The sequence below is a fragment of the Choloepus didactylus genome, chromosome 2 (genome assembly GCF_015220235.1).
Source record: "Choloepus didactylus isolate mChoDid1 chromosome 2, mChoDid1.pri, whole genome shotgun sequence".
Classification (NCBI taxonomy): Eukaryota; Metazoa; Chordata; class Mammalia; order Pilosa; family Megalonychidae; genus Choloepus; species Choloepus didactylus.
In genome coordinates, this window is record NC_051308.1 from 78526940 (window position 1) to 78550926 (window position 23987).

At 39.1% G+C, this 23987-nt stretch overlaps 1 protein-coding gene across 1 annotated transcript in view; it reads right to left on the reverse strand.

Moving 5' to 3' along the window:
- The window catches only part of C2H1orf21 (chromosome 2 C1orf21 homolog), a 247779-nt gene extending 223828 nt beyond the window's left edge, over positions 1–23951 (reverse strand). The window contains exon 1 of the mRNA XM_037825181.1: positions 23596–23951. The gene's annotated coding sequence lies outside the window, so the exon portion shown is untranslated. The remainder of the gene's footprint in view (positions 1–23595) is intronic.
- Between the last annotated feature and the right edge of the window lie 36 nt (positions 23952–23987).

The window sequence follows — 23987 nt, forward strand, 5'->3', positions numbered from 1 at the left end:
ACACCAAGAGGGCATCAAATAAGTTTTGTATCTCTCACTTGGGTTGCCCTGCAAGGCAAACATGTAGAACTGGATTTCCTAATAATCTTTTACAATAAATTCAGGACGAGGCATTCTAAAAGAAATGCACCTAACCAATAACCTTTGGTTAAGTTGGCGTAAGGAAAAGACAGCATGGAAATGTCCTCACCTAACCAATAACCTTTAGTTAAGTTGGTGTAAGGAAAAGACAGCATGGAAACATCCACACTCTAATTTGAAAGTAACATGGAAAGTCATGTGGAAACAAACTGGCTCACGCTGTTGTTTCAACCTCACACAACGAACCATAGATCAAATCTAAGATATCGTTCGTACAATTATCAATATGGTCAAAATCAGTCAGCATCTTCAAAAGTTATGATGAAAGTATAAAATCCAACACACCACCTGAAAAACATCTTTTATCTAAGCATAGTCATTTCTCCCAAGATAAATTCTAATGTCCTGATAAATAGACACAGCTATTTATCAGAACATTGCTTCCAAAGCCACATATCCTAGATACATAAACTATTCACAGATCTTATATCTAATGTACTTTTTTTCTTTTACTGATCAGAACAATAAATTTTAAAATAAGAACCATGCAGTATATTTATTAGATGTTATTTCAAAATATGGGAACAGACACTTTATTTCCACTATATTGAAATGATAAATTTCCTACTGTCCCTACATTTTCTTCTTCATAGAGCACTTCTAATCGATCACTTTTATTTCTCCTAAGTTTGCCAATTTTTCATACTTTATCCCTATTCTGCTATATGTCCCTGCCACTATAAAAATCTATATAAATGTTTTTATTCCCATCTGTTGGTAGAGATTCTTTAAGTGCTGCTTGGGGAGAGACATAAAAAAGAGCAAAGCCAACCGGGGCTATAGCTTAGAACAATAAGATATTACTCATAACCCACACAGAAGGGAAATGAAACAATGAATACACAGACAGAGTTCCTGGAATTGCCATAACATTTATTTCAGCTCAGCGCATACTTGCCAAGGCCCACAGTGAACCAGGCTATGTGCTAGGTAGACAACGACGTTGCAAGACAGCATGGGGCATAGGGCCCTCGCTCTGTAAGTTGTTGCTAATTCATGTTCTGTAAGGAGCTATTAACTCACGACAGAGAGCTATGTTATATTGATAAAGATCACTTTCTTTCTTCTTATACTTTCTGTTTTAATTCACCAAGATCGATTATGAATCCCTTTATTCCAGTGGCACAACTGAAAGAGGGATTGAGTTTAAAAACCCACCTGCCCAGATTTATATTTTCTTAGCACATTAGATAATGTAACCTGTACAATCAGTTTGTTTGAACACCATAGGTACATGGAGCTGTGAAAGGGAAGTGGGATTTGATGAGTTTGTATAGGCTGGGGTGAAATCAAGATACATCCCAGAGTGATATGGGCAGACAGTAAAAGTATATTTGCGGGGCCGCCTGAGGAACTGGGGAGAAATGCGGAGGTGTTGGACTTCCCCACCTGGGTTACTACTGATTTTCCCACAAACACTGAGGACTGCCAGTTTAGTGGGCTGGGCCCTCTATCTTGTAAGGCTTGTTGCTGCAGGGGAGAGGCTAAGCCCACTTATAATTGTGCCTAGGAGACCCCCCAGAGAGCCTCTTTGTTGCTCAGATGTGGTCCCCTCTCTCTCTAAGCCCACTCAGCAAGTGAACTAACTACCCTCCCCTCTACGTGGGACGTGTCTCCCAGGGGTGTGAATCCCCCTGGCAACACAGGAAATGACTCCTGGAGATGAGCATGGACCCAGCACTGTGGGACTGAGAGGATCTTCTTGACCAGAAAGGGGGAAGAGAGATGAAACAAAATAAGGTTTCAGTGGCCGAGAGATTTCAAATGGACTCGAGAAGTCACTTTGGAGGGTATTCTTATGTGCTATATAGATATCACCTTTTAGTCTTTAGTGTGTTGGAATGGCTAGAGGGAACTATCTGAAGCTGTGAAACTGCACCCCAGTGACCTTGATTTCTTGAAGATGATTGTATAACTATGTAGATCGTATAGTGTGACTGTGTGACTGTGAAAAATGTGTGGCTCACACTCCCTTTATCCAGTGTATGGACAGATGAGTGGAAAAATAGGGACAAACGTTGAATGAAGAACAGGGTGGGATGGAGGGAACGGAAAGTTTTGGGTGTTCTTTTTTGCTTTTATTTTTATTTCAGAGTAAGCAAAAGTTCAAAAATTGATTCTGGTGATGAACGCACAACTGTATGATGGTGCTGTGAATAACTGTATGCTGTGGATGGACTGTAGGTGTGTGATATATCTCAATTAAACCATATTAAAAAAAAGTAAATGAACAACGGGGGGAGGAGAGCAATGGGATGTTTTGGATGTTCCTTTTTATTTTAATTTTTATTTTACCTTTTGGAGTAATGAAAATGTTCAAGGTTTGATTGTGGTGATGAAAACACAGCTATATGACGATACTGTGAACAACTGATTGTGTACTTTGAATGATTCTATGTTATGTGATTATATCATTATATCTCAATACAATTGCATTTACAAAAATCTACCTGCCCACCATTTTCTGCTCTCTTCCCATCTTCCACCACAAGCCCACCCTCTCATACCCCACATACCTGCCATCTTTACCTCATTTCATTTAATTCCTCCCCAAGATGAAAGTTCATTCCTTCCTACAAAAGTTGAAGATCAGAATCCTTCAATCACAAGAGGGACCTACCTGCTCACCAAAAAGTACAAATAGAGCAGATTTATTTCTGGGCCTCTCATCTCTGACTCACCTGGACCAAGAAGAGACCAAGAAGAGACAATGGCAAGATCCCGCCCTAGTCTGGCCAACCGCTGGCCTGAGCTTGTTCCAACTTTACAAAGCATTCTGAAGGAAACTTTCTTTGAAAATTGAGTAAGCATGAAAAAAAAGTGCTGAATAAGAGATGGAAATGTTGGAAACTACCCATATTTCACCTTCTCAGCTGAAATAACTCTTGACAGTCTAATGTAGAAAGAACGCTGGCACCCAAGCCCACTAGGTCACTGTGAGAATAGCTGTGTGATCAAGGCACAGGCTTGGTGCTAAAAATTTTCTGATGCAACACTCTTAGAATTAAATAAAAGGACCCTAATTTGCCATTTTTGTTATGCATGAGACTTCATCAGATTGGGATGGAAGAGAAAAGGCAGTGAAACCTGATTGCCTTGCAACTGCTTTTTCAAATGTCTGACTGTCCTCAAAGGATTGCAGAGCCTTCAGGGGAACATGCCCTGGTATGCTGTTATTTAACAGCTGAGTGACTCTTCCTATTTCTAAGCGCTTATCAGGGAGTTCCCCCTTCCTCATAAACAGCTCATCACAGACAGACATTCTTCCTTAATGGTAACTATTTGAACTTACAGCTCACTTTAGCAAAGCTCACTGCAGGCCCAAGCAAATGACCCAACGGATAACACCTTGTTGATCTTGAGTCAAAATAATGAATGAAAAAAATCAAGACAATAAAAAGTCCAGTTGAGCAGTGATTTCTCTCTGATAGGATGGGTACCACTGGTGGGACACAGAAGTCTCTCTGGAGGTAGGGTTTGCTACAAGCACAAACCCTCCATTCTCCATGATTGCTGCTGCAGAATAAATTCACTCACCTTCTCTGTACATTCAGCTGTCATTAAAAGTAATGTTTCAGTTCAGTCTTTATGTCTGATTTGCAAAGAAGCCACCACCAACAAAAATAAACCATTCCCAGCTGCAGCATAATAATATTAACACTTAAGCACTTTCCAGTTTTAACAGAGCAATTTTAATAGCCTACCAAGTTCGCTAAATTCTTACCTACTCAGCAAGGAAATACTGAATTGCTACAACTTCCATTCTCATTCTTACCTGCCTATTTCAATATTATTATCATTGAGTTATTAACTCTCTAACTGCTCTTTCCTATGTCGATCACCTCAGGTAACAAAGTTAGAGGTCACGTTAGTAAAAGGTGAAAGTGAGAACTCGGACTCCCCTCCGCCCACCTGATGATTTTTACCTTGGTAGTGGAAGGTTACCTCTTCCTCCTCACCTGATAAACATGAGCACATCTGCAATGGTATCTGTATGTGCATACAGTGCAAAACCCAAACCCTGGGTTCTCCTCAAACTACTTCCTGTTTATCATGGCTATACAGTGCAAGAAATACATATAACTTTTAATTTTAGCCTTCTCTACACATGATTTTTAAACAAAGATAAACAGCAACCTCAAATATAATTTTCATTTTGCATTCCAACAGCCATGAATGATTTGCTAAAGACTTGGTAGATGTCTGTATATTCCCCAGTTAAAAAAAAAAGGCATTATGCTTCAAAGTTAAGCAGGTAAGGGATTTATTGTAACTATCAAAATAACTCAAGATGACGTATTTTATTTGCTTCAGGGGCAGGGGGTGGCAGAAAAATGTTTGTGTATTTCTGAACCAATGTACATTCATTTGTTTAATCGATGCATATACTGAATTAAGTAGATGGGAGGGAGGCATAAGATGTGGCCCAGGGGGAAAGTTTCATTTAGGTTGGAAAGAAAATCTTACCTGAGAGATTTTCTAAGGTTTTCATATTAAATGTTACCAGGCAAATGCAGCTGTATATTCATTCAATTATGGGAAATACCATTTAAGTACCTATTTAATTTTTTCCCATTCATTTAGACATGTGAAATGTGATAATCATAGTAAGTTCCACATAAAAATTCCATTCCACAGAGAAACAGGGATGGGTGGCAGTGTGGAAAGGAGGAAAAACCCACCTGACCACGCAAATGCATCCAGATTTAGACCACCATGGCCTCTTCAAGTTTCCCTTACTCTTTCATACACATGCAGCTGGCCCATTAAAGCACAATGTTACAGATGGAACGAGGCCTAAGTCCTTCCTGAATAGCCCTTTAAAGGGACAACCAGGAAAATATATTCTGAACATATTTCTGTAAATTATGAGATTGTCTTCAGGCTGTATGGCAAAGACAAGCAGTGATGATAAAATTGAATTCCCTTTACAATTCTAATCCTCTGCACCTCTTAACAAATAATCTGCCACAAATCTATAAATTTTCATTTTCTGAAGAACAACTCCTTATCATAAATATCAGTGTTTCTTTTAATTCTCTTCCACGGACATTACTCCCTTGCCATCATTCTAATCCCCACTTTTATGACCAACCACACCTTGATCCAAAGAACCCAGAAAAATTATTGCATGAGCTGACTAAGTAGCTATAAACCATGATAAGACTCACATGTATTTCATTTCTGGATATACTCATTTCAGTTCTTGCTAATCACGGAAGTTTATTTTATTCTATTTGATGTATTTTTAGCTTGATTAGTATTAGATACAATGATTTGAAACAAAAAGTGAAAAATCAAAACACTTGTAAGGGATTTTACCTTCAGAGCATCATAAACTCTCATTTGAGATTTTATGAAGAGAAAGTATTTTCCTTGACATACGAACCTACAGCAAACTTGGTAGAAATTCAAATACAATGAAAATAGAAGACAGATATAAAGAAATCATCCTCCTAGGCTTGGGGAGACACACATGCACCTACAGATCAGAAGATGAGCTGGGGATTTACTCTTAAATTGGCCTTCTCGTTTGGGTTAGGAAAAGCCATTTGCCACATACATTCCCTTGAAACAGCCAAGTGTCACAGGCCTCAGGGAAAGAGGCTGAGTAGCTTTAAAAGTTTCAGTCAGCTCCAAAGCAGGAGGCACACCAATCTGAGAAGGAATAGGCAATTGGACAGAGATTCCTAGTAGCTGTGTCATGATTTCTACTAACTTTGGGAAATCACAGTACAATTCCTGAGTAAGCCCATTCCCTAGTAACCAAATGCTCATTTGAATGCTCCTTCCCACCCTGATTCCCTTCATCAGACAGATTTGCTGGTGAGAATACCAATAGAAAGAAGGGGAAACAGGAACGGAGGAATTGTGAAGATAAACATGATGTAACTTCAAAGCATGATAAGACTTATTAGTGCTGGATCTCGTAATAACTTGTCATATAAAGACTCAGATAAAAGACCAGGTATTCCCTGGTTTCATATTGCTGATATCACAATCTGGGATACACAGGGTAACCCTTGGAGAAACACAAAAGAAAAAAGGTCTTCAAATTTTGACAAATTAAGAGAAAAAAGACACAGAAAAATCTTATTGCAAGGAGGGCAAATGAGCTGCAAAGATTTTGCACAAGCATGGCCAAGAGAGGTTTTAGGGTTTGGAGTAATCTTAATGATAGAAAACTGGAGAATGCTTCATATCAGAAACCAAACAAACAGAAAACTTAGCATGCCTTCCACTGCTCAGTCAACTGAATTATTTAAGGTAGCCAAGTCTATGAAAGAACATAGCACACACAGGGGTAGAGAGCAATAGCTTAATGCTACTAAAGAGAAGCAAATTTAAAATCTATGTATGAACTTCAGGTATCTGTGTGACATCTGAGTCTCAGAGCCAGAGTTCGGCAGCTATGAATGTCAGCATTACCCCATACAGCATTAAAGAGTCTGAAAAAGAGATCAGACTTCAATTGGAGATATGAATGAAGCTGATCTGGTTAGGACTAAGGCAAATCAGACTAAAGGGTAAAGGATGATATTGACAGTGTTTTAAAACTTCAACTTCTGTGTGAGACCAAAGGAAGAGATTTTTATTTGGTGCAAAATCTATATTTTCTGTAACACACTATATAACTTAACTCGTGTGGTCAGTTTATTCAAATGCCATAATTACACGGAACTTTGAATAGAGAGTGAGATCTGGTTGGTTTGCTCAGGTTAGTGTGAAGACCCGATACATCCCACAGTAATTTGGGCAGAGAATAAAAATGTATTTGCAAAGCCCCCTTGAGGGACTGGAGAAAAAATATAGAAATATTAAACTTCCCCACCTGGGGAATTACTGACATTCTCACAAGCACTGGGGACTACCAATCTAGAAGGCCAAGCGCTTGATCTTGGGGTTTGACCTTATGAAAATTTTTACTGCAAAGGAGAGGCTAAGCCTACTTACAATTGTGCCTAAGAGTCACCCCTAGAGAACCTCTTTGTTGCTCAGATGTGGCCCCTCTCTCTCTAAGCTAACTTGGCAGGTAAATTCACTGCCCTCCCCATTACGTGGGACATGACTCCCAGGGGTATAAATCTCCCTGGCAACATGGGACATGACTCCCAGAGATGAGCCTGACCCAGTCTCATGGGACTGAGAAAGTGTTCTTGACCAAAAGGGGGAAGAGAAATTAAACAAAATTAAGTTTCAGTGGCTGAAAGATTTCAAACGGAGTTGAAAGGTCACTCTGGAGGTTATTTTTATGTGTTATACAGATATCCCTTTTTAGTTTTTAGTGTAATGGAATAGCTAAAAGGAAATACCTGAAACTGTTGAACTGCAACCCAGTAGCCTTGATTCTTGAAGACAACTGTATAACTATATCGCTTACATGGGTGACAGTGTGATTGTGAAAACCTTGTGGTTCACACTATCTTTATCCAGTATATGGACAGATAAGTAGAAAAATGGGGACAAAAATTAAACAAATAACGGGGGGGGGTGTTTTGGGTGTTCTTTTTTACTTTTATTTTTATTCTTCTTTTTTTGGGGGGGTAATGAAAATGTTCAAAAATTGATTGCGGTGATGAATGTAAAACTATATGATGGTACTGTGACAACTGACTACACTGTGGATGATTGTACAGTCTGTAAATATATCTCGATAAAACTGAATTTTTTAAAAATCTATGTTAAAAACTTAACTTTGTGAAGAACTTCCAGAATTTATTCAAGACTTTCCTTCTCTGGAATCTTAAGACAAGAGAGAAATTCCAACCTTCTGGGAAGACCCAGCATTGAACAAAGGGACAGTTTAGTACCTTGTAGTTCTTACAAAATAGTCTGGGATAGAAATTGGAAGCATGGACTTTAGGGCAGACAACCCTGCACTGAAAGCCCATAATCAACTTTCTGAGTGACCTTGGACAAGCTGCATAAACCTCTCAGAGTATCAGTTTATTCACTGTAAAATAGAAACCGTATCTAATGCTTCATTGGTCAAATGAGTTAATATGCATTCCACATGTGGCATAGAATATATGCTTAATAAATGTTAGTTATTCAAAATGCAGTCCCTTCAAAATCTTCTCTCTCTGAACGAAGTTTACATTTGGCCATGATGATATTTTGCATAAATGGTACAAACAAAATTACTTAGTTTTAAAGTACCCATGAAAGTAGTTGTGCCTGCTGACGTAGTGGTCACTTGTGTGTGTATATTTTATAATAGCATACTTCCTGATGCTAAACTCAGACACTAAAAGCAAATATCTGCCTTCAATCTTTCGTGTTACCAATGACAAAGTCATTGCCACTAAACAAGAAATGAAAAAACCCAAGTATTTCATATCTAACAGAAGTTTTTCTCAAGCATAAATTTAATTATTTGACTTTTGGTTAGCCTATTTCTAGGTCTGGCTCTTTGATTGTTGTTTTGTTTCTCTTTTATTATGAAATAATTGGATAACACATTTACGGTTTAACATGTAAAAGCAAAATAAACATCTATGCACCTTTGAAGTCCCATGTGTAGCCCTCCCCAGTCATACTCTATCCTTTACACCCAGAAGTAACCACTATCTTCCTGCGTTACATGGTAATCATTCCCTTGCTTTTTTAAAAATAGTCTTCCCATACATGAATCTATCTTTAATCAATATGTTGCTTTACTTTAGCATTTTCTGGACTTTACATAAATGGAATCATTATATAAATGGAATCTTACTTTACATAAAGGGTATTTTGCATTTCCACTCAACATTGTGCTTCTGAGATTCATCCCTATTGATACATGTGGTTGTAGTTCACTCTCAGTGCTATTTAGTATGAATGAATCACAATTTCTTTATTCAGTATACTGTTGACAGACATATAGGTTGCTTCCAGGGTTTTGCTTTTATGAACAGTGCTGCTATGAGCATTCTTGAATTCATGCAAGAGTTTCTCTACAGACATATTTCCCACCTTTTTACAACCCAACTTACATGATAACATTGGTGCAGCAAAACTGAAGTTATTAGACAAGACTGTTCCTGCCCCAGGCCACTCCTGCTACCCTGAAGTCTACAGGGAGAAGCACCATTTTACAATGTATTCCAAAGTTCCTTCCAAAGTCACTGTGCCAATTTATACTGTTTCCAGCATTATTTGTATATTCCTTTTGCCCATGTCCTTGCTCAACACTTTATATCGATGGGCATTTTGCCAATCAGGTAGATGTGAAAGGTATCTCACCGTGCTTTTAATATGAAAACATATAATACAGCCTCTATGATTAAAACAGTACGATGTTGGCACATGAAGACACAGACCAAGAGAACAGACTAGAAAATCCAGAAATACAGCCAATTACTTTTGGAAAGTATGCATATGATAGGGGTATATCTCAAATCAGTGGGGAAAAGATGGACTTTTTAATAAATGTAAGTGTGATATCCAGATAGCCATATGGAAAGAGATAAAGTTGGGATCCATTCCTCATACCATATACCAGAATAAATTCCAAATGGGTGGCAGACATAAATGTTAATGATAAAGCCACGAGTAATAAAAGATAACATGGGCGACTCCTTTCTATACTTGTGCTGTCCAAAATGGAAGCCACTAGCCACATGTGGCTACTGAGCTACTGGAATGTGGCTAGTGTATCTGAGGAGCAGAATTTTAAACTTTATTTAATTTTAATTGATTTAAATTGAAACAGAAAAACTTACATGCAATTCAGTTATTAGAAAACTTTTGCTTGGAACAACTTGGTAATGTAAGCTTACTTTCTCAACTGTAAATTTTATGAAATCTGAATAGAGATCAAGTATTTATGATGAAAATCTAGTGACTGAATTGAGATGTGCTAAATGTATAAAACACACATTGGTTTTGGTAGACTTAGCATGATAAAAGGATGTAAAATATCTCGGCTTAAAAATATTGATTATTTATGAAATGATAACATTTTTGATATATTGGAATAAATAAAATATCTTATTAATATATAAATATTAATAATTATTAATAATTATTTTATATAATTAAAATTACATAAACCATAAATTATTAATGATTATATAAATATTATAATTGTATTAATAATTATTAATTATAATTATATAAATATTATATAATTGTATTATATAAATATAATTTAAAATTATACATAATTATTGTAATACTTATTATTATAATAATTATAATGAATATAATTTATTTAATTTTTATTAAAATTTTCACCTGTCTTTAAACTTTTTTAATATGGTTACTAAAATATGTACACATGTGGCTTGTAATATTTCTATTTGACAGTGCTGTGCTACGACCTGGGAGGAAGGAGAACTTTTCTAGCAATGACTCAAAACCAAGAGGCAATAAGAAAAAAGATGGTAAAACTGACTTTATCAAAGATAAAAATGCATATAAACCACCATACACAGAATAAAAAGAAAAATGATGCACTGATAAAAAACTGGCAAATACTAGATTTAATATCCCCAGTACGTAAAAAGCTTCCTTGAAAAGAAGGGAAAAGATACCGAAAATCCTATAAAAGGGGCAAACCTACAAAGAGTCAGTTATGGAAAAAGAAAAGCAACTGGCCCCTAAGCATATGAAAAGGAGCTCAACCTAGCTCATAATAAGAGATGCAAATTAAAATTACACTAGAGTATCATTTCTCACCTATAAGAAGTATAAAGACCCAAAGATTTTGCAACATATCTATTGGTGAGGCTATGGGGGAAGAGGCACTCTCATACTCCGCAAAATATTAGAGTAGCCACAGGGGAATCTGGCAGTATCTAGCAGAACTGCAAATGTATATATCCCTTTACCCAGCAATTCCACTTCTAGGAATCTATCTCAAAGATAAACTGGCAAGAATATGAACACAAACATGTACAGCACTGTTTGTAATAGCAAAAGACTGGAATAAATCACACGTATAAATGAATAAAGTTTGGTAAATCACAACGGAGTCTCTGCAGTTGAAAAAAATAATGAGAAATTTCTATATATGGCTCCAAATATACTATTAAGTGCAAAAAGCAAGTTGCAGAACAGTTTATAAAATATGCTATCTTTTTTCTAAGAGGGAAGAAATAAAGATTAAGATACATTTGCTTACATTAAACAGAAACAATGGGAGGATAGACCAAAAACTAATAATAAATCATTGTTTTTATTATCATTAGGAGGTGGAAGAGAACAAGGTAGAGAAGACAGGGACAAAAGCTAGACTTCTCTGAATGTGCCTGATTTGGGAGATTTAATTTAGAACCAAATGCTTCACATAATTATAAAAATTAAATAAAATTTTTTAAAGAAATACATATCTTTAAACTCAAAAACAAAATGAAACAAATAGACCTAACTGTTTCCAAATGATGGCTTAACCACACTGACAAGAATTATTTCAAATGACTTTAAAACCTAGTAATTTCATTGTACATCCAAGTGGGATATATCCTAAAGAAAAAAGAACTGAAAAGAGACCTTAAACTTTTTTCCAAAATCATACTATTAGTAATATTATTGTCATTATTATTTGGAAACTATTTCATAGATATAAAGATAGAATGTACATAGTAAAATTTGGTAAGATAAGTAATTATGTTAAGTTCATTAGAAACCAAGATTTTCAGTGTAAGAATAAGGAAATTCAAATATAAATCAAAGAAGTTAAGTAAAAGCTTTATAATTTGAAATTAAAATAGCAAATAGAATAAATTCTTGATTCATCATTTAAAACTATTTCACCTATACATAAAAGATGTATATATGCATATAAATGTACACACACGAGTCCTATATGTACATGTACCACCCCAAAACATACATGTATATGTTTATATCCATATGTTAATAGACAGATATACTTGCATATACATTTTCCTAATTCTTCCACTGAAAAAAACCAAAACAATGACCAGCTCAGAAGCAATGAAAACCCCTGACACCCAGACTGTGGTCTCCAAATACCATTACCACTAAAACAAGAGGCTGATTCCGGCTTTGAGGCAGGAAAGATACAAGAAAAACCTGAATATCTTGTTATATCAGAAAGTAAAGACGGTATCAAAGACTATGATAGTGATATCGAAAGTACTCAGAAGCAAATTCAAAAGAGTCTTGCATTGGCCAAAGATGGGATAATTTGAGCTTCAAAAGGAATAACTGCAAGGCATTGGAACATATCAAATATGTTAAAATCCATGAGTTCACAATGATTTTTTTTTAAAAAAGAAAAAAAATCCCTCACTGGTCTCCTTTGAAGGATACTAGAAAACCAACTCATTACTAAATAATTACTAAATAATAAATAATGCTCATTAAAATAATAATAATAAATAATAATAAATAATGCTCATTACTAAATAATGAGCATTGGTAAATAAAGGGAAGAAAACCAAGAATCCATTTTCCCAAATGACACCTCAAGATAACCAAACCTGGTGATAGAAAAAGACAGAAAAACAGAAATTTCCTGAGCATTCCCATATCATTAAGTTCACCCTCAATGTCTTATCTGTTCTTATCAAGATTATCTTTCCCCCTTCACTAGCTGCTGTCTATCTCTTTTTAGATGTTAATTTCCTTTTGGTATGGTGGGAACATATTGGAAGGAATGAAGTTATTTTAGGATATTTGTTTTTCCAAATGCTTTGCTTTGTTATGTTTGGAAATGTTTTTTTATTTGACAAATAAAGCTAAAAAAAGAAAAAGAAAAAGAAAAATTTCAGCTAATAAATGCATAAAAGTCAATAAAATTTTATCTTTTCGCAACCCTTACTGAAATAATACATCTAGCCAATGACAATCAATGGCTTTCAAAGGTCCCTGAGAAACTTTATAATAGAATGATCAGGCTAACAACAACTAAATCCACTGATTAAATGTAACCTTACAAAAGAAACAGAAGGCAGTGTGCCCTTCCTGATGTGACACAATAAATGTATTAAACCACCTATGATGCAGTCTTGCCAAAATATTAAACCTGAAACTGATCAAGTTCTAGTCTAGATCAAACTACCAGTTTACAGGAAATAGAGGAAACAGAAGAACTTGGTCAAGGACACCAACAAAGAAGATGTGATCAGCAAACTCCAGAATGCAGGGAATTCTACAAGACAAATTCTTGCTTCCTCAACAAATAAACTGCTAGAGCAAAAAAAAAAGAAGATGGAAAATAGGGACGGAGACCTATAAATAAAAGACAAATGACAAATAGATGTGTCTCTCAGGTGTGGAACATGACTCCTGCATCCAATGAATTAATAATTTTTAAAAATTACTAGTTGATAATTAAAAGTCCAACTTTAGAGTCTGAGAGCCCAGACCAATGTCAGACCAGTCTCAATACCACTACTTATTATTAGCTATGCCTTGGTCAATGTCCTAAACAATTCTTCCTTTTCTATGAAGTAGAGATAATAGCAGTAGGTTCCTCACAGTGTTGTTGCAAGCATTAAATACAATAATGTATGTAATATATTTGGCACAGTCCCTGAGCACAGAGTAACCACTCAATACACATTAGCTTTTATTATTACTATTGTTAATTATTGCCACTGTTATTCAAGATCATAAAACTAGAGTTAGGAAAGTAGTGGAACTGGGATGGAATCTGTTGAATCCAAAGCCTGTGTTCTTTCCAGTATATTATGATGCCTTCCCCACCTCTACCCTGAGTCTCCAGAAGTGGAAACTGAGGACAGCTAACAATTATCCTCTGCAAAAAGAGTCAATACTACAAACCTTTGATGATACTCCTCCTCAGCCTTTACTTCTGGAATGGGACAGTTAGCCAACCTCTGTAGCTTAATCTGTTGTTACCGCTGATGGCCCTTCATCTGGGGAATGTAAATACCCAAGTCCTCTTATAAATATACACTCATAAATTCACAATGATTAAACATTGGGCTGTTTCTTCCATCTCTCAAAGAATGGTCCTAATTTTTTAGTACATCTGGCAGTTGCATAAATTATATAAGGCTAAAACTCAGATTCTAAAAGTACAAAACTAATGAAGTGATAAAACATCAAACTTTGTATACAGTACCATCTAATATAACACTGTGCCAGTCTGAATGTATCATGTCCCCCCAAACACCATTATCTTTGATGTAATCTTGTGTGGGCAGACTATCAGTGTTAATTAGATTGTAATTCTTTGAGTGTTTCCATGGAGATGTGCCCCACCCAACTGTGGGTGATGACTCTGACTGGATAATTTCCATGGAGGTGTTGGCCTGCCCATTGGGTGGGTCTGAATTAAATTATTGGAACACTATATAAGATCAGACAGAAGGAGCAAGCTGCTACAGCCAAGAGGGACACTTTGAAGAAAGCACAAGAGCCGCAGATGAGAGACAATTTGAAGATGGCCGTTGAAAGCAGACTCTTGCTCCAGAGAAGCTGAGAGAGGACAAATATCCCAAGTGCAACTAAGAGTGACATTTTTGAGGAACTGCAGCCTAGAGAGGAACGTCCTGGGAGAAAGCCATTTTGAAACCAGAACTTTGGAGCAGACGCCAGCCACGTGCCTTCCCAGCTAACAGGTTTTCCGGACACCATTGGCCATCCTCCAGTGAAGGAACCCAATTGCTGATGTGTTACCTTGGACACTTTATGGCCTTAAGACTGTAACTGTGTAACCAAATAAACCCCCTTTTATAAAAGCCAGTCCATCTCTGGTGTTTTGCATTCTGGCAGCATTAGCAAACTAGAACAAACACTAAAATGCTAAGTACCTACACAATGTTTTTTCAATAGTGAGGAAACACCTTGATATCTTTCACACAGTAAATATTTCACCTCTGTTTAATAACAGGGACTAAAAAGACTGAGAAAATCTCTTTGCTTGTTCATTCATTCATTCAACAAATGTTCCCTATTGTGTCATGGGAATACAAGAGGATCAAAAAGAGACAGAGTTCTGCCATTGTGGAGGAGATAAACAGTCATCAAAGAATCACACACAATCATAATGGGATGTGCACGCAGGTGAGGTGTATGGTCCTGTAAGAAAACAGAATATGGGGGTTTGGCCTCATCATGGATATTAGGAAATGATTCTCTGAGAAAATGATGACTCAGCTGAGATCAAACTCATAATTCTATCCCAAACGTCTCTTCTGCATTCAAGACCAGACTTTCAGCCACCTATTAAGTATCTCCATCTAAGAGAACATAAAACGTAACCCCAATCTGAGCTAATAATCTTCCCCGCCAATGCCCAGATCCCCTCCCTCAGAATGTGACAATATGACCCATCCAGAAATTTGGAGATATCCTTTATTCTCAAGGCCAAATTTGTCACCAGGTCCTGTCACTGGGGTTGGTACTAGAGTTCACTCACTCTGACTCAAGTGTCTGTTCCCCTCCAGTCTCTTATGACTCACGCAGGAATCATCCATCCTGCAAATTGTGTCTCTCTCCTGTTACAATCCTTCCATGCCTCCCACTGCTTATATTCTGGGCAGTAAGTCCAGACCCTTTAGCATGACCCACAAAGCCTTGCAAAGTTCGTTCAGCCTCACCTCCCTTCACTCTCCATCACATGCCAAAACTCCAGCCACACCGACCCATTGTCCGGGTGTCTTCACATTTCTGCGTGACATCTGTCTGAAATGCCTCTGCCCCCAAACCCTGCCATCCCCAAACGCCAGTCTGAACTTGTCTGTGGACAGTAACACTGTCATTGAGTCCACAGAAAATGAGAAAAATTAAAAATTAGAGAACCAACATTAGTCCCTCAATATTATCAGAAATAAAATCAGGACCCTAGAGAATTCTGGTGTCTCTTTCAAATGTCAGCCCAAATACGTCCTTCTCTGAAGCCTTCTATGACTGCTTTATGTTGGGATATCTTGTAATTTATTGTCCAAACTGGGACCCTTTTGAGAGTGACTATGTTGAGTAACTGTATGGGCAGGAACCAGGACTGTCCCAGGGAAGCTGGGATGCATGTCAGCCACCTCCAGGTTGGGCTGGGTGCTTTCTTCTCTCAGCTCCCAAAGCACCTCTGTGTGTTTGCCACACACCATGCATTTGCATTTCAGTTCCCACACCTGCCTGAGTACTCCACAAGGGCAGGACCATGCGTTTTATCTCTGTATCTCCAGCATTTCTCCAGCGCCAGGCCCAGAGATGGCACAATGTAAATATTCAATAAATTATCTGAGTTGAGTAAGAAAGATTAGGTGCCTCGACTTTGGCCAACAAAGGAATAAAATAATCCCCATTGGCTTTCCTCATTCCATCCTACACTTCCCCCACTTGGTAAAAGAGAACTTTAAATGGATCAAGATCTTCACAGATAAAAACTCCAACCCTCAGACTATCTGTCATTGACCAGCTATCAATCAACCAAAAGCTACTTATTTAATTCAACCTACTCTTACGGCCCTGTGGGCATGCTAGAAGAGGTTATAATTTGGTAGGAGCAAAAAACATACACAGATGAAAATCGAAACTAATAAAAAAGTAAACATCAAAGTGTTATAGGAGTTCATAGAAGGTGAAACCACTCTACAGTCAGAAAAAAGGCTCCCTGGAGGAGGTGAAATTTGAACTGAGATTGAGTGATGGCTTGGATATCAAGAAGAAGAAGCAGAGGGAGGATATCTCAAGGTGGAAGGGGGTAGGTGTTGGGAGGCCACGAAGGGTAAGCATAAGATTTGTTTGGGGAGCTATATCTAGACGGTCATGGGTTCCTGGCACAGAAACCAGAGCATCTTAATTTTCAGCAAATATTAAGCAACTCAGAGAGGTTAGTGGTTTCTCATTTCCTTCATCAAAATAGTATCTGCCTGAGACATATAATGAGATATATGTTGCTTATTCCTTCAAAACTTTTTAATTGTAATAATGGTCACAAAATTATCTTAGGAAAATAGCTTTTGGTGGAATTTTCAGGGAGACATGCAGAGGTTACTCCACAGCATGTATTAACTATTTGTGCATTTGAAAAATTGCAGTGAGGGTCTTGCAAGCCACAGCCTCACAGTCGGCAGCAACCTCTTTACTCTACCCCTGGCCCCTCAATCTTCTCACAAAGGAAATATTAGAATTAATATAGAGACTCTGCTGCACTATAAACAGCCATGTGTAGAACTCCTTGCCAACTCTGGGGTTCAGAGAGACGCTTTGAGCAGTGGCTGCGATACACACTGAATTCCTGGAGTTGTTGAGTATGCTTCACCCACCGCTGGCATCTGTGGTAATGGGTATGAAAAACATCTCCACGCTGCTGTGAAGACCATCAACTTCTCATTCCCCTTCCCAGCTCATGCAAGCAAAACCCTAAGCTACCAAGTGAGGTGGAATATGTCCTAACATAGGATTTAACAGTTCACTAAAACTACAGCAAAACCCACCATATAAATATAGACCCAAAGAAAGAGAATTCTTACATAAAAGCCATCATCTCCCTTCTCGGTTTTAAAGCACCTTCTTCCAGAAGCCCTGGGGCTCTCAGGATATTGCGTAACTGGTGTTGGATCTGCTTTTGAAGTGCAGTTTTATAAAGACCAACCCTAACTCATAAGTAATGAGTCAATGGGATGTTTTCCCAGTAGTAGTTTCTTTCTACCACTGACCCTACTGACAGGGCCAACATAGGCTACAAACTTGTAGGGGAAGCCAACAGTGATAGCTCTTAGCTAAAGAATCTTTGCTTGGCATTAATGTGTTCTATGAACTTACAAAAGTCTCAAGGAAAGCAATAAAAATCACAACAAATCAGAAAAACTTTTGGTTCAGGTTAGGGTAACATTTATTTAACCAACACTTATTTAACTGAAGGAGAATAAAAACATAAGGTAATGAGGATGACAGTGGGTACACTAGAAATTAAATAAACCATTCTACTTCTATGATTTTAGATATAGTAAACCTTTCATAACGGTGCTATTATGAAAATCTCTGAAATGATTTTCAAGATTTGTTGCCCAAATCTTTAAAAATAACAATAATCATCAAGATATTTCCTTTTTCTATTATTCAACGGATGATGCAATAGTTAAGTGAAGTGAAGAAGCAAGATAATTCAGCTATTATTAAATGGTTTAAGAGGCTTGAAAAGTCATACAGTAGAATCAAAAAGTAATTAAAAAGGCAGAAAGATCTCTAAACTTGGGGGTGCCCTAATTCCATTTTCCTACAAGGTATAAAGCATGTGGACTTCAACTCATGAATGCTCTAAGCACATCTGCAAAGATGGCATGAACCTGTGAAACAGGCAGAGGCAGGTACGTGCTGGAAGATCTAAAGGTTTGATGGAGAGAAGTGGGTGGGAGTAATAAGGGCGGAGGTGTAGGACAACTGCAGAGGGGCCCTGAAGGCAGAAGGGAGAAGCTCGGCTGGAGGCAGGAAGTCTATAGATGGGCAGAGAGAAAATGGGTCTGGAGATGTGGTTAAAATATTTGAAAAGGTCACTCAGACACTTAAAGCTGAAATCTTGCAGACAAAAGGAAGCTGAGGGGACAAGAAGCAGGAGGGTCTGTGGATGAAAATGTATGGGACAGAAACCATGAAAAGGCTTCAGAAAGGATAAGAAGGTGAAAGGGGCAATTGGCAATGGAGGGGTAAGAGAGAAGACATTTAAGAAAGCCTCCAGTATGCCAGGAGACAAGTCTTGACTTGACTTTTTTTTTTTTTTAAGTTATTTTAGAGGGAGCAGCAGTGGATATTGATTACAGCCTCCCTTGGGAAAATAGAATAAATCAAGAGATGGGACTACCTGAACTTCCCAGGGAACTCTCCAGCACTCCTTGATCCAGGCACATTCTTGGAGAAATCCCAGAATGGAAACCTGATTGCTATGGATGTAGGAGAATGTCAATCGAGGCAGGGTACATGAAAGGACTTTGAAATCCCCAAAGCACAATATAAATGTGAGGCACTGCTATTCACTGATTCCCTCAGACAAAAAAGATGACGACCACAGCTACCATCATCAAGGAAGAAATACCCGTCAAGTCTGGAAATTATATATATTGCAAAGCAAAATGCCACTAACTAGAAATTCCAGTAATTTTAGAGGCCATCGCACTGGCATGTTTTTACTTTCCTGTCAAATATTTTTCAACATTTAAAAATATTCAATATTTTTAAAAATATGTATTTAAAAATTCTACAAGGCATAATACAGAGCTCTTAATAAAGTGCCATACAGATTTATTAAAAATCAAGTCTGCATCTAATGTAATTCCAAAGAGCTTTTGACACTTACAGATCCTAGCTAATTAGGTTAATTCCATCCAATTCAATCACTCCTTGAGTGACTTCCAAGGCCTAGGTAGTGTGCTTGCTGCTGTGGGGGTCGCAGAGATGAGCCCTGCCTTTCAGTAGCTTGGTCAATTAATCTTCCCAGTCTCCATTTCAGATTGAGGAAGCTGCATCTCCATTCACAAGTATAGAGAGAAACTAGTTACATCAATAGACCACAACATAGGAAATACATTTCCCAGGAATACAATTTAATAAAAAAGTAAAGGAACTCCTTACTATCTGGTGACTGCAGACGCTGTGTGTGTTAACTTCTCTGACTTGGGCATCTGAGCCCAGTTTACATCCAAACCACTCCTGTCATAATTGCATAACCACAGCATGTCATGTTGTTGCTTGCTGCAACTGTAACTTGTAAAATTAAACTTCAGAACAGAGATAGGCAAGCTGAATAATTGCCTACTTTAAAAATATGCATATATATATAATTTACATGCCACTTCAGATAAGCTCTTGAATTATGATCTCTTAAAGTCACAACTGTCACTGTTTTCTTTAAAATATAGTTTCAATGTTGCAATTCTTCCAGCACACAAGCCCTATCCCTGTCTTCTCAGTTTTCAAAGCAATAATTTATACTGGTCTATTGCAATCTGCTTTTCACATTTTAATGAGAACCTAATTGAGCACAACTTTTACTTCCCCCATGTAATGGGACTTCTAAAATTGAAGCTCACAGAAGGGCCATAAAATGGGCAAAAATGCACCTGCTTGCTAAAACATATTCATAAAATAAAAATATCTTTACAGAGTAAAGTGGAATGAAGCTCACTGAATACTTCTAAAGGAAACATCTGAGTATCCTGTATACCCTCTGGATCCTCACACCTCTATTATCTCCTGTAACCCTCCCCTTAGCTCTGGGAGAGAAGCTCCACTATACCCATTTACAAAATAATATTTTTTAAAAAGATGTATATTTTCATGAAACTAGGACTGATCCTTCTTATTGGAAGGAACCAATAGGAAGAATCTGAGGAAATTATTATTTACTAGAGGTAGAACTTGATTTACCCAGTCAAAATGTTCCTGAAAAGTAGGAGGCAAATTATATTTTATATATACATTATTTTCACTTAACCTTGCGTTATGAGATCAGACATACCATACCCACACTTCTGATTGATGACCTATAAGCAATGTGCTATTTGAAGGGCTTGCTGGGGCTCTGCAGCCCTTCCTATTGTATACATCCATCCCTAACAACTGTCTGATAAATTTGGAATTCATTCTACCCTTGTGGAGGTCCAGAATTAAACAGTCGAAACCACCTAAAACGTGCAGTGCTCAAACTCTGAGACTATGGGTGCTGGCAAAACAGTTGGAGGGGAAATACATGAAATGTAATGCAACGCCCTCTTCTTCTGCTCCCTATATTTAGTTTATATTTAGTTCTAATAAGATGGAGAAAAACTAAGTATCACAGACAATGAGGTCTGACCAATTTTTCTGTCAACTGGCATTCTTCTACAGTTTCCCTCTAGAACTACTGTCATATTATCTCCTTAGTGCCACCCTGGAAGTGGAGCTGGAAGCTTCAAAGATTATAGAGCCCCATGGCCTGTGCACTTAAATGTATGGGTCACAAAAGGTGCCTCACAGGGCTCCAGATTATACCAATAAGTTCAGGGGAAGCTGTTGATACTTATCAGACTTAGGATCCTCTGCAAATGAGAACATCCCTAGTTTACATCATGCCCTAATCAGTGGTACCATGACACTCTCTCTTCCAGCCTGGGTGTCTCCTTCTCTCACACGAACATCCAGCAGGAGAAGGGGGTCACTAAGAGGGGGGAGCAAGTCCATCAGGATGTAGCACTCAAGGCTTGCCTGGTCTCAAACCCAGAGCAGTGCTGAGGCACTGTCAATCTGGAAATGATCCTGACAATAGTGCAAAAGACCTTCCACCTTTGTAGGGTTTTCAACTCCGCCATAGTAAACAGTACCAATTAATAGGCAAACTCTTAGTGTATATCCTTTGCTTCTCCCAGATCAAACCACTTCAGACAGTGGCCTATCAACGCCCAGAAATCTATGTTAAATGATAAAATGAGATGGGAAGGAGTGCAGGATAAATTGCTAGCCAGGAAACAAAATCATCAGTTGTCTCAACTCACAGTGAAACTCAGTGCTGAAATAGGGAAACTAGAACCTCAGAGTACTTCTAGGATGAACTTTTTAACGGGAGGATATGAGACCTGCCTACCAATCGAAGTCATTTTCAGGGGAACCCTTTTCATTTTTTTTTTGGAGGGAAGAATGCCTGAATGGAGATAACCTGTGACAACAGAAGCACTGCAACCCTCCTCAGGCATCTACCCAACCCAAGTGCTGAGTGCACTTGTCTTGGTTTCTTTTCCCAGGAGCCTTGCAAGGCTGTTCTCTGAACCTGGTCTACACAGCAGGAAACATCACAGGAGGATACATTTCAATGCTAAACTTGTTATCTGTGAAGTGCTAGTCCCTGCTTTGGTTTAATGCGGATAAATCCACGCAGTTGTCCTATCACTGGCACTTCATAAGTAACAAAACAAAATTAGGTGATCAAACCCAAGTTAATTTCCATGCCTGGTCAATTACATTTCCAAACAGCCAACACAAAACATGTTCTAGGATCCAACAACCTGGCTGTAAGTATGAAAAAGCCGAGTTGTAAGTGTATGAAAAACCTGAGAAAAAATCCAAATTGAGCATCATGGATTTAAAGATTCTTCAGAAACATCACCTTCACCCCTCAACAGAGCTGAAGTAGCCCAGGCGCACTCAACCCATGTTTTTTTCTACCCGAGAACATCCCAATTCTACCAAACTGAAAGGTTATTATCATTAGGTGGAAGGTGAGCCCACACTCTTGAATAGCAGGTGTTCGATGCATTTGTCTGTGTAATGTACTTATCATTTCCCCCAAACCGTCTGTACTGTCTCCTAAACAAAAAAAAAAGTACCGCATGGACTCTGTGTTGTGCCAGCCCCACCCCCACCTCCCTTGTCGGAGTATGTGTGTCTTTACTGAGGTTCTGGGCGACCAGGGTGTATCACTTCCAGAGTTGCTCCAATAGCTGAACTTATGGCTGTCTTTCAGCCACACACAACAGAAGCACTATCTATTTTAAAACAATTTCCACACCCTCACGCAATGGAAGATACCTCATGGGTCATCAACTTCCTATTGAAAACAAATCACTTGTCTTTCAAACCGTGCTTGCCATCCCTCAGGTTTAAGACGTGTTTACGTGCATATATTTATATCTTTGACGAAGCAACTCTTGGATGCAAAAAAGCCACCCAAATTTTATCAACGTTCCCAAGCCGATTCAGAGCTTTAGAAGAGGAATGAATGGGAGATGAGAGCCCTTAAGACCGGGGACTTCTCTCACACAAACAGTAAGTGGAAAGAAAAAAAAAAAAAAAAAATCCTTCAGTAGAGGGAGGGGGCAGGGTGGATGATAGAGGAAGGACGTTAACCAGCAGACCAAAGGCAGCCGCGGTGGCGGCACTTCGCGAACTGCCTGCAGAGGGGAGTGAAATCTGTAACACACACAATTATCAAGCACCCTCAGGCTGCCTTGCATGGACACGAATAATAAATACAGCGAGGCAGGCAAACAAATGCACCGAAACACGCCACCCCCAAAAGGTCAAAACTTCAGAAATCCCGGGGATCACACCACCCACACAAACACGTTAATCAGTCGGAGCGGGAGAAGCAACTTGGAGACTTAGCAAACGATTCTGAATTTTGTTTTTTCTTTCAAGCTCTGGCTTGCAGAGTACGGTGGCTGCATGCAATGCTAGAGAGGAGCAGGAAAGCTGAGGGTGGCGGGGGGTGCTGGTGGGAAGGGAGGGGTGTCTAACACCAGCCACCCAGGCCCCAGTGTGACGAAAGTCGTCAGCAACCCCAACCGCATCCCAGCCTCTCCACCCCCGGCGAGCAGAACCCACGCCGGCAGCTCTCCCCACCCCTGCTTCCGTCCCTTCATCAACCCCACCAAACCCGCACCAGCACCAGCCCCGGCCAGGGCCTCGCGCCGGCGGCGTCACGATCGCGGATCCCATCCCTTCCGCGCGGCAGACACCCCGCAGGCCTCGCTCCCTGCAGACCCGGGGATGCCCGGGGAGAGGAGCCAGGGCGGGCTGCGCCAACTGCCCCCGCCCCAGGGCTGGCGATGGGTTCATGCTTACCTTGGCTGCTCGCGGTGGGGGGGCTGAAGGTGGCAAGCCTCCCGCCCCCCGCCCCTTTCTTCCTCGCCTTTTTTTCTTCCTCCCTCCTCCTCCTCTTCCTCCTCCTCCCCACAGTGTGTCTGGGTTTCTCCCTCCTCCTCGCTGTTTGGAGTAAAAGCAGAAAACACCGAAGCCGGGCTCGGGTGCGTGTGTGCGGGAGGCGGCCGCGTGAGGCCAGCTCTCCAGTAACTGAGCGCGGCGCGCAGCTCCCAACTAAAGTGTGAAAGAAGCTGCGGCCGCGGCGGCACGGAACGTCCCCCCGGGAGTGGGCAGGGAGCGAGCGGGAGCTGGCGGAGAGCGGGCGAGGGAGGGGACCGGGAAGAAGGGAGGGAGGGAGGGGACCTCCTCGCCCA